Genomic DNA, 17,006 nt, shown 5'->3' on the forward strand with positions numbered 1-17,006 from the left:
ATGAACAATTGTGTGCTGAGTGACAGTTTGTCTTATTTCAAAACTTCATCAGTACTATCTGTTGTAACCACTTCTATATCTTGCAAATGATATGTCACCTCACTTTCATTCTGATTAATGAAACGAGGGATTTGTAGGAATAAACAGTTCTTAAAATATTTGGAGATATAATTTGGTGGGCGGAGCATGGATACTTTTGCACATTATAAGTTTTCATTATAACGACATTATCTTACTCATTTTAATAAACTTTGAAATGGGCATTGTAAATAAGGAGGGAAATAATTATGACGGTATCTTGAATTCACACATGCATATATTTTTATGCACTCAGAGCAGTGTATGCATGTCTTTGATGTACAGCTAAAGCACCCTTTGGTGAGGTACATTCATTGTGCCTTTCCTTTCCTGTGAGTCACGGCCTACCTAAGAGAAAGCTTAGTAGCACGCAAGGAAAATTCAAAACACATTGAGGCTCTTTAATGTACGTGATACTTCAGCTGAGATAACCTGTCATTTAAAAAATGTATTATCCAGAATTCTCCTAGTTAATGTCAGTTTCCTGTTTAGACACAGCTTTCCTGAAAGGCTGTAATCAATTCTTCATCCATCCTGAAGGAGAGAATTTCCAGTGGAGAGAAGACGAGTCTTCTTCCCTTATTTCCGACGCTCAGGAAGCCATATGACCCTCTCTTTATTGGATGAGGCCTTGGCACTTGCTTAGGGAGGTCAGCGTTTGTTTTAGAGCTGCTCAGAGTGGGGTCGGCAGACAGGTCCACAAGGACATATATTCAGACATTGAGAGTAGGCATTGAAACACCAATAGCAGTTTGATGTTTCACCAGCATCCAAGCTCATGATCAGTGGACTCGTCTCATTGAGCTCATTCAGGTGTGGTGTGAGCTGCAGAACAGTCACACTCAGGACCTTGTTCACAACGTGTGGCATTTTAAGTTTAGCTTCTATGACCCCGAAGTATGGAAACCATTGATTTCATCAATAGATGATGTACCATTAACTAACTTGACTGAAAAAATTTTGGAATTGATTAAAGATGAATTTTGAAAATACAGTATCTCTGGCTTTATTTTGAGTAAAAGTTAAAAAATCCTGAGCTGGCTGGGTCCTCATGCTTGTAAATCCCAGTACTTTTGGAGGCCAAGGTAGGTGGATAGCTTGAGCCCAGGAGTTCAAGACCAGCCTGGGCAACATGGCAAAACCCCTTCTCTACAAAAAAATCAGAAAATTAGCCGGATGTGGGGGTGTGTGCCTGAGGTCCCAGCTACTTGGGAGGCTGAGGTGGGAGGATCGCTTGAGCCTGGAAGGTCGAGGCTGCAGTGAGCTATGATTGTGCCACTGCACTCCATCCTGGGCGACAGAATGAGACCCTGTCTCAAGAAACAAAACAAAACAATTCTGAACTTGCTGAAATTACTTTAAAATCTTCTTCTATTCTCATTCACATAACTTTTGTGAGACTGGTTCCTCTACTGTAACTGTTATTAAAACAAAACATGAAAGCATTTTAGATACACATTATTCCCTCGAGTAGCATTGCCATCATCCAGTTTGTGTTAGTAAATTAACATGCAAGAAGCAAGCTCATTTGTCACTTTAAAAAACTTTATTAATGGCTAAGCGCGGTGGCTTACGCTTGTAATCCCAGCACTTTGGGAGGCCAAGGTGGGTGGATTACCTCAAGTCAGGAGTTTGAGACCAGCCTGACCAACATGGTGAAACCCTGTCTCTACTAAAAATACAAAAATTAGCTGGATGTGGTGGTGTGCGCCTGTAATCGCAGCTACTCAGGAGGCTGAGGCAAGAGAATTGCTTGAACCCAGGAGGTGGAGGTTGCAGTGAGCGGAGATGGTGTCACTGCACTCCAACCTGGGCAACAGAGCGAGACTCCGTCTCCAAAAAAAAAAAAAAAAATCTATTTTACTCCCAAAGTTTACTCTTTCAAATGCCATTGCTCCTGTGTGACAACTTTGATTTCCAAAGCTCACCATTACCTTGGAGATATTGTGCCTAATTTCAGGATGATTGTTTTGAAATGCATTTTTGAATTTTTTCCAGCCTTGTACTTGTAGCATCAGTTGCTACATTTCATCAGCTCTGATTAAGAATGCTCATCTTTTAATAGCCTGCTAATGAAAATAAAAATTTTATAAAGTAAAATAAAAAAATTGTATTAAATGAATGATTTTAAAAATGCAGGCCATTAATAAAATCTATCGAAAGAGTCAGCTCCTTGGTACATATGGAATAGAAGACTGTTTTCAGATTTTGAACTTGTAAAAGCTATTGGTAGCTAACCAGGTAATTTGGATATTTAAGTGATTTGTAACAATCTTAATCATTTGGTGACCTGGAACCAAGGATGGCATATTATTTCTTAGGGCTGCCATAGCAAAGTAGCACACACTGGGTGGCTTACAACCCCAGAAGGGTATTCTCTCGCAGTTCTGGAGCCCGAAGGCTGAAATCAACCTGTTGCATCTAGGGGAGATTCCTTCCCTGTCCCTTCCAGCTTCTGGTGACTCCAAGTCCTTCTTCGTCTGGGGCTGCATCTCTCCAGTGTCTGCCTCTGTCTTCACAAAGCTTTTTCGTCTTCTCTGTGTTCTCCCATCTTCTGTCTCTATGAAAACACCTGTTGTTGGATTGAGGGCCCACCCCAGTAATCCAGGATGATCTTCTCATCTCGGGCTCCTTAACTTCATCATATCTGCAAAGACCCTTTCCTAAGTAAAGCCGCATTCACAGGTGGGGGTTAGGACTTAGATGTACCCTTTTAGGGGCCACCACTCAGCTACTACAGATAGTAACAGATTTTTTTTTTTTTTTTCAGAATCACTATTTATTGAGTGTTGTTTATAATGTGCTCGAGTGGTTGCTGGAGGGAGAGGGACTGTGGTAAAATGAAGAGTGATACTTTGGGTTGGACAGTCCCAGGCTTGATTTCAGGGTCTAGCGTTCTCCCAGCTCTGTGAGCTGGGATGTGCTTCTTAACTTCTCCGCGTCTCAGTTTCCTCATCTGCAAGATGACATAATGGCGAAGTTATGTAAAGTTCCTTAAAATTCTGACCAGTGTGATAGATACATCAGGAGTGATCATAATTATGGTGTTTTCTTATTTAAAGACAGCATTTTTTTCTTTTAATGGAGTCTCGCTATGTCTCCCAGGCTGGAGTGCAATGGCGTGATCTTGGCTCACTGCAGCCTCTGCCTCCCTGGTTCAAGCGATTCTCCTGCCTCAGCCTCCTAAGGAGCTGGGATTACAGGCGCCTGCCACCACACCTAGCTAAGTTTTGTATTTTTAGTAGAGTCGGGGTTTCGCCATGCTGGACAGGCCGGCCTCAAACTCCTGACCTCAGGTGATTCACCTGCCTCGACCTCCCAAAGTGTTGGGATTACAGGCGTGAGCCACTGCGCCCGGCCAGCATTTTTATCATTTCTGAAATCAAGACGCCCGGGTTCCCTGACATTGGTTCATGGTATCTTTCGTGCCTCACGAGTTTTTCCACAAAACTGCTAGGGCAAAAGAAACACCTAGTTGTTCTGGTTACTCATTAGTGAGACCCAAACAACTAAGCAGGTATTTATGTCCTAGCAACTTCATAGCAATATGGAAAATGTTGTTTTATTCTTAAATAAGTCCGGTTACTCCGGTCATATGTGTACATGCTGAAAACTGCAGAACTTCTCAAACCTGGGAATTACCTGGGGCATGGCCACCCCTCTTCCTGCTCCACGCTGATTTTTGCACAATACTGCTTTTTATCTTGGCAACCACCAAAAAACCAGCTTCACAAAGATGTTGTCATCAAAGGGAAGACAGCATGATCTAATTTGAAACTCGAAGATAAGCCAAGTTGATTGATCACATGATGTTTGACAGAGGTCAAGTATTATTTTCTAATTTGGTTGTACAAAATTTACCCCCTAATCAGCAAGATTTGAAAGCCTGACTTCCTTTTTCTTTAAAAACTTCCTGGTCCCAATTGTACTAAATATTTTATGTGTGATAGTTTATTCTAAACCTATTGTTTCTTCTACATTTGCAACCTCTTTATTTTACTATTTTAAAGTTTTATTTTACAATTCCTGCGTAAAATAATTGTCCAATAAATATTTGTTGATGAATACCGTGTTAAATAAACCACTTTTCATTCAGGCTGCCACGAAAATGAAACATTTAGGAGAGACAAAGCTTGCTGTAACATGTGCTTTAGATCTGTGGTGTGGCCAACCAACTACTTTTTATGAAACAAGCTCAGATCTAGCTTCTTTTATGTGCACCAGAGATAAGGATGATGAAGTTAGTAAAAACACATTAGATCATCTTTAGTTTATCTTTCCAGGAACCAAATCAGTTACTTCTAAGATGAGTAGACTGAATTATGGATTCCATGTGCTGATGGAGTCTTTGAGTCATATGTATTGGTTCATAATATTCATTCTTACTCATCCTTTTGGTTCTCCTACTCTTCAGTTCTTTCATTCATTCAAAAAATATTTTGTGGCCAGGCATGGTGGCTCACATCTATAATCCCAGCACTTTGGGAGGCCAAGGTGGGCGGATCACCTGAGGTCAGGAGTTTGAGACCAGTCTGGGTAACATGGCAAAACTCCGTCTCTACTAAAAATACAAAAATTCGCCAGGCGTGGTGGTGGGCACCTATAATCCCAGCTACTCGGGAGGCTGAGGCAGGAGCATCACTTGAACACAGGAGGCAGAGGCTGCAGTGAACTGAGATCACGCCACTACACTCCAGCCTGGGCAACAGAACAAGACTCCGTCTCAAAAAAAAAATTTCTTGAGCACCCCAATATTCATGCATGGGGTGGGGGTGTATACCTAATAAGTATACTGGGGGTATGGTGATAAACAACATGGATACCATATTAGCACGTGCCTGGCACATAGTCATTAGCAATTGGTAGATTATTAAGTTTATGCGTTGTGCATTAAAAAGCTCCACTGGAAGAAACACGGAGATGAAATATAAATCAATATGTTGTGAATATTTTATTGTACACTTTGGTTAGAGAGAATCTGAGATTCTCTAGGACGACAGACAATAATGATTCTCTTGTTGACATTTATCACTTCATCATGTCTGGCAACCTACAACTCCTCTTTAGCTATTAGAGGGCACATGTGTTGAAGGGTCTGTCCTCAACCCATTAAAAAGTATGGATGGTCCTCAGGGGTATTTAGTACCTCAGAAGCATTTAAAACTCTCAAGGATTAGTAAGTAATTAGCCTTCATGCCTGATGTATAAACAGCAAAGGCATCTTTGATTTTGGCTCAATCAATGTAATTTTAATGTTAACAGCTCTGAGATCAGCAGCCAACAGTTAAATAAACTTTGACACTGAGAGCAGACATTTCAACAGAGGTACAATCCAATTTACTGTTGATTGATCAACCAGCTTATTTCCTTTGAGTTTAGACATTTGTAAATTATCTCACACATTTGTATTATATATATATATGCCAGGCTTCTAGGTGTTTTTATTTTTTTTTAGACAAAACCAAGGTTAAAAAAACAAAAACAAAACTTGGATGAACACTCATGACTCACTGCATGGGAGCAGACTTCTGGTTGTTGGATCTGGGTTTCATCTGGTACTGAGGGATCACTAAGAGGCTTCTGATTCTCCTGAGCTCATCCCCATTTCATTTTCATAATCTGTATACAAAAACCTGTAGTCCTCCAGCTCTTCTTTAATTATATTCTTCCTTTCCTTAAAAAAAAGTCATTCCATATTGCATAATTTACATTTGTAAACTGACTTTTTAGACGCTCCAAAAAGAGATAGAAGAGCTCTTGTTTGTAAAATATGGGCTAACTACTGTTTCAGCTTGAGAAAACAAATGGCAGACAGAACTGCAAAGCTGGTATAGGGTCCTAGGAGAATGGAAGCAGGCCATATTTAGAAAGATCTTCTATATCATGTGCTTTAAAAAAATCTTTTTTAATGGTTTGAAACCAATTCTTACGGCCCTGAAATAAGAAGTCTTTATTACTATCTTGTCAGATGTTTTCATTTTGTAAAGTAAATGGCTTTTGATTTTGTATTGCTACATAATCATTTCTTATCAGTTCATCTAATTGCTGGGGCTTTGAATTCCAACTCTGGCAGTAGTGAGTTTCAACTTTTCTAGAAGACTAAATCTGGGATACAGTCAGCTTTCTGAATGGCAATAGAAAAGAAATCTTGAGATTCCAACTTTTAAAAGATTTATTAATTCAGGTAAAAATTTAGGCTGGAAGAGAACACTGACCTTTCATAATTAAATATATTTAGTCATTTAACTCTCATTAATTTTGGGGATAGAATATTATGGGACAGTGACCCTGTGTTTGCAACTTGGCAATCCAGGAATACTCTCTTCTGGTAGCTAGTTGCCCAATGAATAAACTTAACTAAAGCAGGGAATTATTTGTTAAAAATCTAAAATATTTTAACTGAAAACACCTTTTTCATGTAGAGGCAAGGACTATGAATTTGCATAGTTTTTCTAGAATAAATCATACCTATTATGTATCATCTATAATTTCCAGTTTCATTTTCCACAGAGAAACAAAAATGAGTTAACTCTTGAAGCTGAGTGATAGGTACGTGGAGGTTTTAGGGTACTGTTCTGCTAACTTTTGAATGTATTTGGAACTTTCCATTTTAAAATGTTTTTTAAATAAAATATAGAGAAATAAAGTGATCAAGAATTTCAAACGTACGAGAAGAAATAGAAGTGCAGAATCATTCTTGAGTTTTATGATTTAAAAAAGAAATCTCAGACCAAGGTGGGCAAAGCGCGAGGTCAGGAGTTCGAGACCAGCCTGGCCAATACAGTGAAACCCCGTCTCTACTAAAAATACAAAAATTAGCTGGGCGTGGTGGTGTGCACCTGTAGTCCCAGCTACTGGGGAGGCTGAGGCAGGAGAATCGCTTGAATCCGGGAGGTGGAGGTTGCAGTGAGCTCAGATCACGCCACTGCACTGCAGCCTGGGCAGCAGAGCAAGACTCCGTCTCAAAGAAAAAAAAGAAAAACCCAAAAAACAAAAAAGAAATCTCAGGGGATGCCACTCTGCTGTAGCCACCACTGAGCACTGTGCTAGGCGCTGTGGATTCAAAGATGTCTCAAAGTCAGTCCTGCTCTGGAGAAACCCATGGCTCAGTAGAGAAGACAGACATACAAATGTAAGAGAATACATTCTGGATGCATAAATGTTCTGAGTGTAGATAGAAGAGAACTAATTCTTCCTAGGAAGCTGGGGACACTTCCCAGAGTAGCTGACAATATAAGTCAGGGTAAAATAATAGTTACTTATCTGTTCATCCCTTTTGCTAAGCGAGTGTCTTGGCCCTGCGGGGCTTAATTAAAGCCAGGGCTGCCCTACTCCTCCATGTCCTGGGAAACATGTCTTACTTTTAGCGCCACTGCTTAACTGGAATAGTTCCCGTGGTGCTGATATGTGAGTCTTCCAAACTCAAGTGCATAATACACTCAAATACTACATTAAGACCCTGTCATTACTCATCAGATATTTACTGAGCATACATTTAAAATATATGGGTGAGAGCCGGGCATAGTGGCTCATGCCTGTAATCCCAGCACTTTGGGAGGCCAAGGTGGGTGGATCATGAGGTCGAGAGTTCAAGACCTGCCTGGCCAACATGCTGAAACCCCATCTTTACTAAAACTACAAAAGTTAGCCAAGCGTGGTGGCGCATGCCTGTAATCCCAGCTACTTGGGAGACTGAGCCAGGAGAGTTGCTGGAACCCAGGAGGCGGAGGTTGCAGTGAGCCGAGATGGCGCCACTGCACCCGAGCCTAGGTGACAGAGACTCCATCTCAAAATAAAATGAAATAAAATAAAATGGTGAGAAAGTCATTTAAGTATAAATTCTCTATTTGCCTTTGAGCACCTCAATATGACAACTAGTAAAGAATGTTTGGATAATTTATTTATTTGGCAAATGCGAGGCTTCCCTATTATAAGCCTATCTTTACTCATTCAACAAATTTTATCTAATGTCTACCATGTCTAGGGCACATCAACAAAAAAGACACAGCTTACAGAATGATACACAATCTAATACCATTTATTTAAGTCTTTTATTATGCATCTAAAAATACCAAATATTGTTGTGCATTCATTTACATACGTAAAAGTGTTTAAATGTACTGGGATTATTGATGGTCAAGTTCAAAAGAGTGCCTCTGGGTATGGAGTCTGTGAGTGTATTACCTTACCTTCAAGGTTTCATTCTTTTCTGTAGAAAAGATTATGACAAAATTTCATCAATTGTCAGTTTTAGGTGGTGGCAAGGCAGGTGTGTATTTTACACATCTTTGAGCTCTTTGGTATTTTAAAAATTTCTCCAAGAAGGGAACTTAGGAGAATTTCAGTTGCAGAATTTGGGGGTTGGAAGTGGAGGAGACACAGGAAAAATCTGATTTTAACATGAGGGTACACGGCAGAGAGAGAGAGGGTCGTGACAGTATACCCATTCCTTGGTGAGAGAGCAAAAGCAAAGTGACTTAATTGATTATTTATTGATTAGAATGATTTAATGAGCTTTCTAATCATAAGTAATTTTGTCTTTAGATTTTATAGATCATTTCTGGGTTATATCTGTATTTTGAGCAAAAGTTAGTAGTGCTCAAGACGGTTTTGCTGGGTACGGGTTGCTATGAATGTCTGTAGGCCTACATTTAAAAATGGAACCCATAGCAGTTCTACAGAGAAAAAGAAAAAGTTCTGTGAAAACAAAGCAGGTTCCATTTGTTGAGGGATGACGAATGTTGCAAAGGGCTGAGGAAATCCGTTTACTGTGGGTACAGCAAAGCTGTTTCCCATCGCTGAGCACACCACGAAAGAAGACTGAAGGACCCTTGCGATTCAGGTTCTAAGACGCGGGGAAATGCTGTCTTGTCCTCGGTCGATGGGTTCTTTCACCTTTAGTTTGTTTTGCTGGGACACATCGTTTGCTCTCTCCTTGCAAAGAGCTGTAGCCATCGTATCCTCCTTTAGAATATATTTCTTTAAGCTCTTTAGAAAACTTTAGTCATGAAATGCTTAATGTTCTCAATCTGAATAAAACCATTGCGAATGTAGTCCATAGCTCCCTTAGGACTACAGTTTCTAAAGGGAACAATTTAAAATATTTTCTATGTCGATGGGCACTCAGGGTAAATGATTTTGGAAAGAAAGCAATAATGTTTCCTAGGTCTAACAGGTCTTGTTCTAAAACAAATAAATACAAGACGTTGGCTGAATTCAAGGTCACATTTTTTAATTCAGGTGACCTCTCAGTGTTTAATAAAATGGCAGCATAGCATAACGGTTAAAATGATGGGCTTTCTAGGAAGACTGACTTCCATTTCAAGCGTTTGTTTGCTGTGTGACTTCAGGCAAATTACACGCCTTTTCTTAGTCTCAGTTTCCTCACTTGCAAAGTGACTATTGTCAGGAGGATTAAATGAGCTTGTGTCTGTGACAAGAGCCAAGCACATAGCAAGAACTTCATATTCTTAAGTACAGTCATGCCTCGGTGTCCATGGGGGGGGGGCGTTGGGCCGGTGACCCCATGGATACCAAAATCTGAGGGTGCTCTAGTATAAAACGTCCTCCATGTCTGTGGGTTCTGCATCCTTGGACTCAGCCAACTGTGGATCAAAAATATTTGGAAAAAAAGGCGTTTGTGCTGAACGCATATGGACTTTTTTTCTTGTTATTATTCCCTAAATAATATAACAACTATTTACATAGTTGTGGTTTCTTTTTTTTTCTTTTTGTGATGGAGTCTCGCTCTGTCGCACAGACTAGACTGCAGTGGTGTGATCTCAACTCACTGCAACCTCCGCCTCCCAGGTTCAAGCAATTCTCCTGCTTCACCCTCCTGAGTAGCTGGGATTACAGGTGCGTGCCACCACACCCAGCTAATTTTTGCATTTTTAGTAGAGTTGGGGTTTCACCATGTTGGTCAGGCTGGTCTCAAACTCCTGACCTTGTGATCCACGCCCCTGCCCTTGGCCTCCCAGAGTGCTAAGATTACTGGTGTGAGCCACTGTGCCCTGCCTACAACTATTTACATAGTATTTACATTGTATTATGTCTTGTAAGTAATCTAAAGATGATTTAAAATATATGTAGGATGTGGGTAAGTTCTATGGAAATACCACACCAGTTTATATCAGAGATCTGACCATCCGTGGATTTTGGTATCCTGTTGGGGGGAGAGGGGGGGTCCTGGAACCAGCTCCCTAAGACAGCAAGAAATAACTGTATTTGCAGTGAACTCTTGCACATCCTCCTGTATCCTTTAAATTACTTCTACATGTGCTTATAATACCGCATACAGTGTAAATGCTCTATGAGTAGTCATTATACTGTATTTTTAAAATTTGTATTATTTTTTGTTGAATTGTTAGTTTTGATTATTTTTTTCTGCATAGTTTTGATCGTTGGTTGGTTGGATATGGAGCTCACAGAGGGCTGAGTGTAATATTTCGTTGTCGGCCTTGGCATTCTCTGCTTTATTAGCCATCTAGTTTGTGGGGTGGGGCTGTCTTTTGCTTCTCATGCAATACACATCTCAAAATATGCCCTGTTGCGTTGGCCCTTTGGTTCTACACAGAACTCCGCTTTCCCACTAGCTATATACGTTATTTAATTTCTTTGTGCTTCTGTTTTCCTATCTGTAAAAAGCAAATCATCGTAGCACTACATCATTGGCTTGCTGGGAGGATTAACTAAAGTAATGGTTGCCTTATTGCTCAGTCCTCAATAAATGTTCACTCTGTGTTTTGTGTTCCAGAGGCTGTTTTCTCTGCTTGGAACGCACCTCCCCTTCCTCCTTCCTGAAGACTCCTTCCTTGTCATCTTCTCTGTTGTGTTTGTCAGGGTTCTCCCAAGCAGAGTGGAATGGTGCCTCCTCTGTGTCTCAATACAATTTTGTACATACTAATATTACTGCAGTTAGCATGTGTGATTAGAACCAGTTGGCGTTTTGCTTGATGCTGTGATATCCTATGTTGTTACAACAAGGCTCCATGGTAGCAAATTTACATTTAAGAGTAAGTAGAGGCTGGGTGCAGTGGCTCACACCTGTAATCCTAGCACTTTGGGAAGCTGCGGTGGGCAGATCACCTGAGGTCAGGAGTTCAAGACCAGCCTGGCCAACATGGTGAAACCCTGTCTCTACTAAAAATACAAAAAATTAGCCGGTCGTGGTGGCTCACACCTGTAATCCCAGCTAGTCGGGAGGCTGAGGCAGGTGAATTACTTGAACCTGGCAGGCGGAGGTTGCAGTGAGCCGAGATCATGCCATCGCACTCCAGCCTGGGCAACAAGAGCAAAACTCCGTCTCAAAAAAAAAAAAAAAAAAAGAAAGAAAGAAAATGAGTAAGTAGAGATGTTTGACAAGTATGTGGAGGCTTATTTCCTTTCAAAAAGGAGAAGCCAATAGAGAAACAATTTTTAGGTTGCACATTTCTTATTTGTCCTTAAACTGATACATAGCATCTTAAAATTGGCAGGTGGAGTGTTTTCCAATAGCTCCATATTTCTATTAGTCAATTCAACACCTAGTTTGGGGAATAATCACCAGGCAGGGATCCAGGTGCTCTTGAGGCTCTTTCTCTAATGACTATGCAGGCTTTGGACAAGCTGTTAACTTGTTAATGCCTTATTCTTTTTTTTTTTTTTGAGACGGAGTTTAGGCTGGAGTACAGTGGCGTGATCTTGGCTCACTGCAACCTCTGCCTCCCGGGTTCAAGCGATTCTCCTGCCTCAGCCTACCAAGTAGCTGGGATTACAGGCACCCACCACCACGCCTGGCTAATTTTTGTACTTTTAGTAGAGACGGGGTTTCAGCATGTTGGTCAGGCTGGTCTCAAACTCCTGACCTCAGGTGATTCGCCCGCCTCAGCCTCCCGAAGTGCTGGGATTACAGGCGTGAGCCACTGTGCCGGGCTGCCTTATTCTTAAAATCGCAATAATGAGACCTCACTGAGCAGATTGCTATTATGATTAAATGAGACAACATGTAAAGCATTGCCTCTGATACTTCGAGGGTGCTCGGCAAATCTTAGATCTTTCCTTGTCTTGGCTGTAATCTATCCGTTGCGGAAACAAGGATGCTAATTCCTGGAGACCATAAGAAAAATAATAAGTGATCCACTAAGCAGAGGTCCACACAGTAGTGGCATTAATAGTTTTCATATTTTTTTTTAGACTTCTCATGGAGAAATCGAAGCTATTGGTATAATAGGTGGGGAAAGCAGTTCACAACCACCAATCAAACCAAGATTAGGCACTAAAGGAAGAGGAAGAAACAATAGGAGAGGAGATCTCAGAAATGATCTCAAGTTGTAAACACTCAGGAGCCAAATTACAAAACAAATACACAGGCTAATTTTAAATCAATCACCGTATTAATTCTTTAAACATGGAAATTCAAAGGTAGCATTTTTTCTCTTTGTCTGTAATTTTAAGAAACTGCCCTTAAAATCATAATAGTTTGGATTTGTAATTTTCTGTACTTTCTTAATTTAGGCCAGGCGTGGTGGCTCACGCCTGTAATCCCAGCACTTAGGGAGGCTGAGGTGGGCGGATCACGAGGTCAGGAGTTCGAGACCAGCCTGGCCAACATGGTGAAACCCCCATCTCTACTAAAAATACAAAAATTAGCTGGGCGTGGTGGCAGGTGCCTGTAATCCCAGCAACTAAGGAGGCTGAGGCAGGAGCATGGCTTGAACCTGGGAGATGGAGGTTGCAGTGAGCCGAGATCGTGCCATTGTACTCTATCTAGCCTGGGCAACAGGGCAAGACTCCGTATCAAAAACAAACAAACAAACAAAAACTTTCTTAATTTAAATACCAATACACTTTAGATTTTTGCAAGATATTTTTATATTTTTAGATCATATTTTTTTGAGTGCTTGTTGTTTCAGGCTGGTGGTCTTATCCGTTTAGACATTTAGCCAAGTCTTGCTTCCCATTTTTGTGCTTTGATGTGTGGATGGTCCATCCAGTCAGCGTTTGTATCCCTCCTCTAGCAATGTCACCTCTTCCCCACTTTTCTCAAAATGTCCCCCTGAGGTTTGAGGGCTCCTACTGACAGTTAACACCATGAATTAAAAGTCATAAAGTTTTCATTTTAGGCATGTTCTTCTCACCATTGTACAGCATTTTTATTAATTTGCTAACTGCATTTGATTAATCTGCTAACTGCATTACACTCTTATTAAATTACATTGCTATTCCAGAGAAGGGACAGCTAAAGCTGAAATCCTTTAGTTTTTATTTCTCTGGGTAGATTAAGACACTTTGGTCATGCATTCGTTCATTCGTATATTCAACACATGTTCACAGAGGCTTATTGTGTGCCTGGCTGTGGTCTAGGTGTGGGGGATTATTCAAGGATATCAGGTAGTGAGCAAAGTTGAAATGGTCTCTGCCTTCATGGACCTACAGATTAGTGGGAGAGAGAGAGAGACAGACTCAGACTCAAACATGAAGGAAATAAAACAGGCTGCTAGGAGGTTCAGAAAAAGGGGACCTGGCCTGGGCAGGATGCTCCTGGGGCAGGGAGTGTGAAGGCCAAGGGCAGCAGAAAGTAATGGGGAGCCGGTGTGGCTGGAGCTCCTGGGGAGATCAGGGGAGACAGGATGGAAAGAAGAGACAGTGCCCCAGGAAGCCGCTGGAAGGCTTAATGGGGGAAGTGGCATGAGCAGGCCGAATTTGTCAAAGATCACGGTACCGAGGAGCTGGAATGACATAGAGCAGGATGGTTGGGCATGCAATAGCGCGTGAGGCTGGCGAGCCCACAGAAGTCACAGCGTGCTGGGGACTCCAGACAAGGAAAGGAGCAGACTTGCTGCAGCCAGAGAACAGCTTGCAGAGAGCCTGCAGGGGGCTGATTTCAGGAGCTCACAGTTTTGTGGGAGTGCAGGCTGGTAGGAGGGAGCAGCTGCCAAGAGATGGAGTTAGGGATGTTCACTGGGGTCAGAGCAGAAAGCCTCCACAACCCACGTCATGAAGTCCCTAGTTTGTTTAAGAAGGAGAGTAGTGCGGCCGGGCGCGGTGGCTCAGGCCTGTAATCCCAGCACTTTGGGAGGCCGAGGCGGGCGGATCACGAGGTCAGGAGATCAAGACCATTCTGGCTAACACAGTGAAACCCCGTCTCTACTAAAAATACAAAAAACTAGCCGGGCGTAGTGGCAGGCGCCTGTAGTCCCAGCTACTCGGAGAGGCTGAGGCAGGAGAATGGCGTGAACCCGGGAGGCGGAGCTTGCAGTGAGCCGAGATTGCGCCACTGCACTCCAGCCTGGGCGACAGAGCGAGACTCCGTCTCAAAAAAAAAAAAAAAGAGTAGTGCAAAGGCTTTGCTCAGGAGTGACAGGGTCACCTTGAGGCACTTTAGGAGCTCATTCTTCCTGCAGCGTGGAGAAAGGATTTGGGGTGACAGAGGTGGGAAGAGGAGCAAAATTAGAGAGAGGAAGGGAAGTCCATGTTGCTGCCTATTCATAGATATTTTCATCCATGATTTAAAGGATGACAGTCTCTCTCTTTTTTTTTTTTTTCTTCTTTTTGGGACGGAGTTCCGTTCTTGTTGCCCAGGCTGGAGTGCAAGGCGCGATCTCAGCTCACTGAAACCTCCACCTCCCAGGTACGAGCGATTCACCTGCCTCAGTCTCTCAAGCAGCTGGGATTACAGGCGTGAGCCACCGTGCTCGGTAAGGAAGACAGTCTCTTATCCAGTTTTCTAAAAGTAGGTGAGTGGTCGGGTGCGGTGGCTCACGCCTGTAATCCCAGCACTTTGGGAGGTCAAGGCAGGCAGATCACAAGGTCAGGAGTTTGAGACCAGCCTGGGCAACATGGTGAAACCCCGTCTCTACTCAAAAAATACAAAAAAATTAGCTGGGCGTGGTGGTGCATGCCTGTAGTTCCAGCTACTCGGGAGGCTGAGGCAGGAGAATCTCTTGGACCCAGGAGACAGAAGGTTGCAGTGAGCCGAGATCGCACCACTGCACTCTGGCCTGGGTGACAGAGCGAGACTCTGTCTCTAAATAAATAAATTTTAAAAAGTGGGTGAGCGACTCTCTTCCCTCTCCGATGCGCTCCCTCTAGCCCTTTGTAGTTTCCCCACATTAAAGCAGTTTTGTTTGCGGTGAGATAAACAACACTGGACTTCCAGACTCTCTTTCTTGGAAAACTTTGGCACAGAAAGAATGTATTTGTGAGTTTTCTCAAAAGGCAAGAGAAGCAAGTGAATGTAAAATAATCCCAGTCACGCATATTTCAAAACAGGGAAACTGCTGCAGAACCCACATGCTACTTTTTTTATGGCGTTGGTTTGTTCTGCGTACTTTAAAAACCATAACACATCTCATTTCACAAAGTATCCAGGATTCATATAGTATTCTTCTAAAGAAAAAAGAGAAGAATCCATCACTGATTTTACTTTTGTTCGAAAAATGTTATTGAAACCTGTTCTTCATTCTGAATTATTTGAACTCAACTATGTAATTATTGTCAAAAGTATATACAGATCTTACAAATATATGTTAGATTCCTTTTCACAAGAGTAGTTTAGTTAGGGGAGTTTCCTATTAAATAGTATTTTCATTGTAAACATTTGAGACTTTAAAAATTATCCAAATAATTGGGGGTAAATCAAAAAGGAATTTGAAAAGCTATGAAATAGAAAGAACAGAATAAAAGTTTCTCCATCTTGACAGCCTTAAAATCAGTGGCAGTGGCTCCGTGATTGTGGAGCACCAATTTTGTGATACTTGGGCCTCTTGAGGAAAAAAAGAGGCGCGTGTCACGTTAGTTTGGGAAATGCCGAATTAAAGTTGCACCATTTTCTTTACTGTAGGACTGCTTAGGGTCCTACATATGCTCATGAGTGGTGACTATCCCAACGCAGGTATAAAGTGTGGTGTCTCCCCCATGGAATACTATGCAGCCATAAAAAAGGATGAGTTCATGTCCTTTGCAGGGACATGGATGAAGCTGGAAACCATCTTTCTCAGCAAACTAACACAAGAACAGAAAACCAAACACCACATGTTCTCACTCATAAGTGGGAGCTGAACAATGAGAACACATGGACACAAGGAGGGGAACGTCACACACTGGGGCCTGTCAGCGGGTGGGAGGCTGGGGGAGGGATAGCATTAGGAGAAATACCTAATGTAGATGATGGGTTGATGTGTGCAGCAAACCACCATGGCACATGTATGCCTATGTAACAAACCTGCACGTTCTGCACATGTACCCCAGAACTTAAAGTAAAATTAAAAAAAAAAAAGTGTGGTGTTTCCCAGATGGATTTTACCACAAAACTTTTTTTTTTAAAGAAGTGTATCCTGGGACTAGTGTTTTACGAGATTTCCTTGGGAAAGGCAGCTTGTTCACACAGGAGTGGTATATGGGTCATGAAGGCAAGGGTGGTATTGGGAGCATACCTCCTAGCCCCACACCCAGTTGCCCCTTTACCGCTTTGCACTGTCCTTGCCTATTCATCGCCACCTTCCCCTTCCACTGGAGGTCCTGGAGGCAGGGGTGCCCCTTGTTCCTGTTGTACCCAGTGGCAAGACTGGGGCCCATTCATAGTAGGTAACAGTTAACTTGCTTGAGCATTTTTTCTGTGCCACATACTATTTATGAGGTATACATGATTATTATCACTGATTTTTTTTTTTTTTTAAGACTGAGTCTGGCTTCATCACCCAGCCTGGAGTGCAGTGGCAGGATCTGAGCTCATTGCAACCTCCACCTCCCGAGTTCAAACAATTCTCCTGTCTCAGCCTCCCAAGTAGCTGGGATTACAGGCATGCACCACCATGCCCAGCTAATTTTTGTCTTTTTAGTAGAGACGGGATTTCACCATGTTGCCCAGGCTGGTCTTGAACTCCTGACCTCAAGTGATCCACTTGCCTCAGCCTCCCAAAGTGCTGGGATTACAGGCATGAGCCACC

General features: G+C 42.1%; 1 protein-coding gene across 6 annotated transcripts in view; it reads left to right on the forward strand.

Annotated features, from left to right (window-relative positions):
- Positions 1-17,006, forward strand: part of STOX2 (storkhead box 2) — a 290,826-nt gene that overhangs the window by 208,476 nt on the left and 65,344 nt on the right. Inside the window, exon 1 of one of the 6 annotated variants that reach the window (XM_058436926.1) lies at positions 14,635-14,756. The exons of 4 other annotated variants lie outside the window; for them this stretch is intronic. The gene's annotated coding sequence lies outside the window, so the exon portion shown is untranslated. Of the gene's footprint in view, positions 1-14,634; positions 14,757-17,006 lie in introns of those variants that run through there. One more of the 6 variants, XM_058436924.1, reaches the window with a different exon arrangement.

This window comes from Hylobates moloch, unplaced genomic scaffold, assembly GCF_009828535.3.
Source record: "Hylobates moloch isolate HMO894 unplaced genomic scaffold, HMol_V3 SCAFFOLD_3, whole genome shotgun sequence".
In the NCBI taxonomy this organism is placed as follows: Eukaryota; Metazoa; Chordata; class Mammalia; order Primates; family Hylobatidae; genus Hylobates; species Hylobates moloch.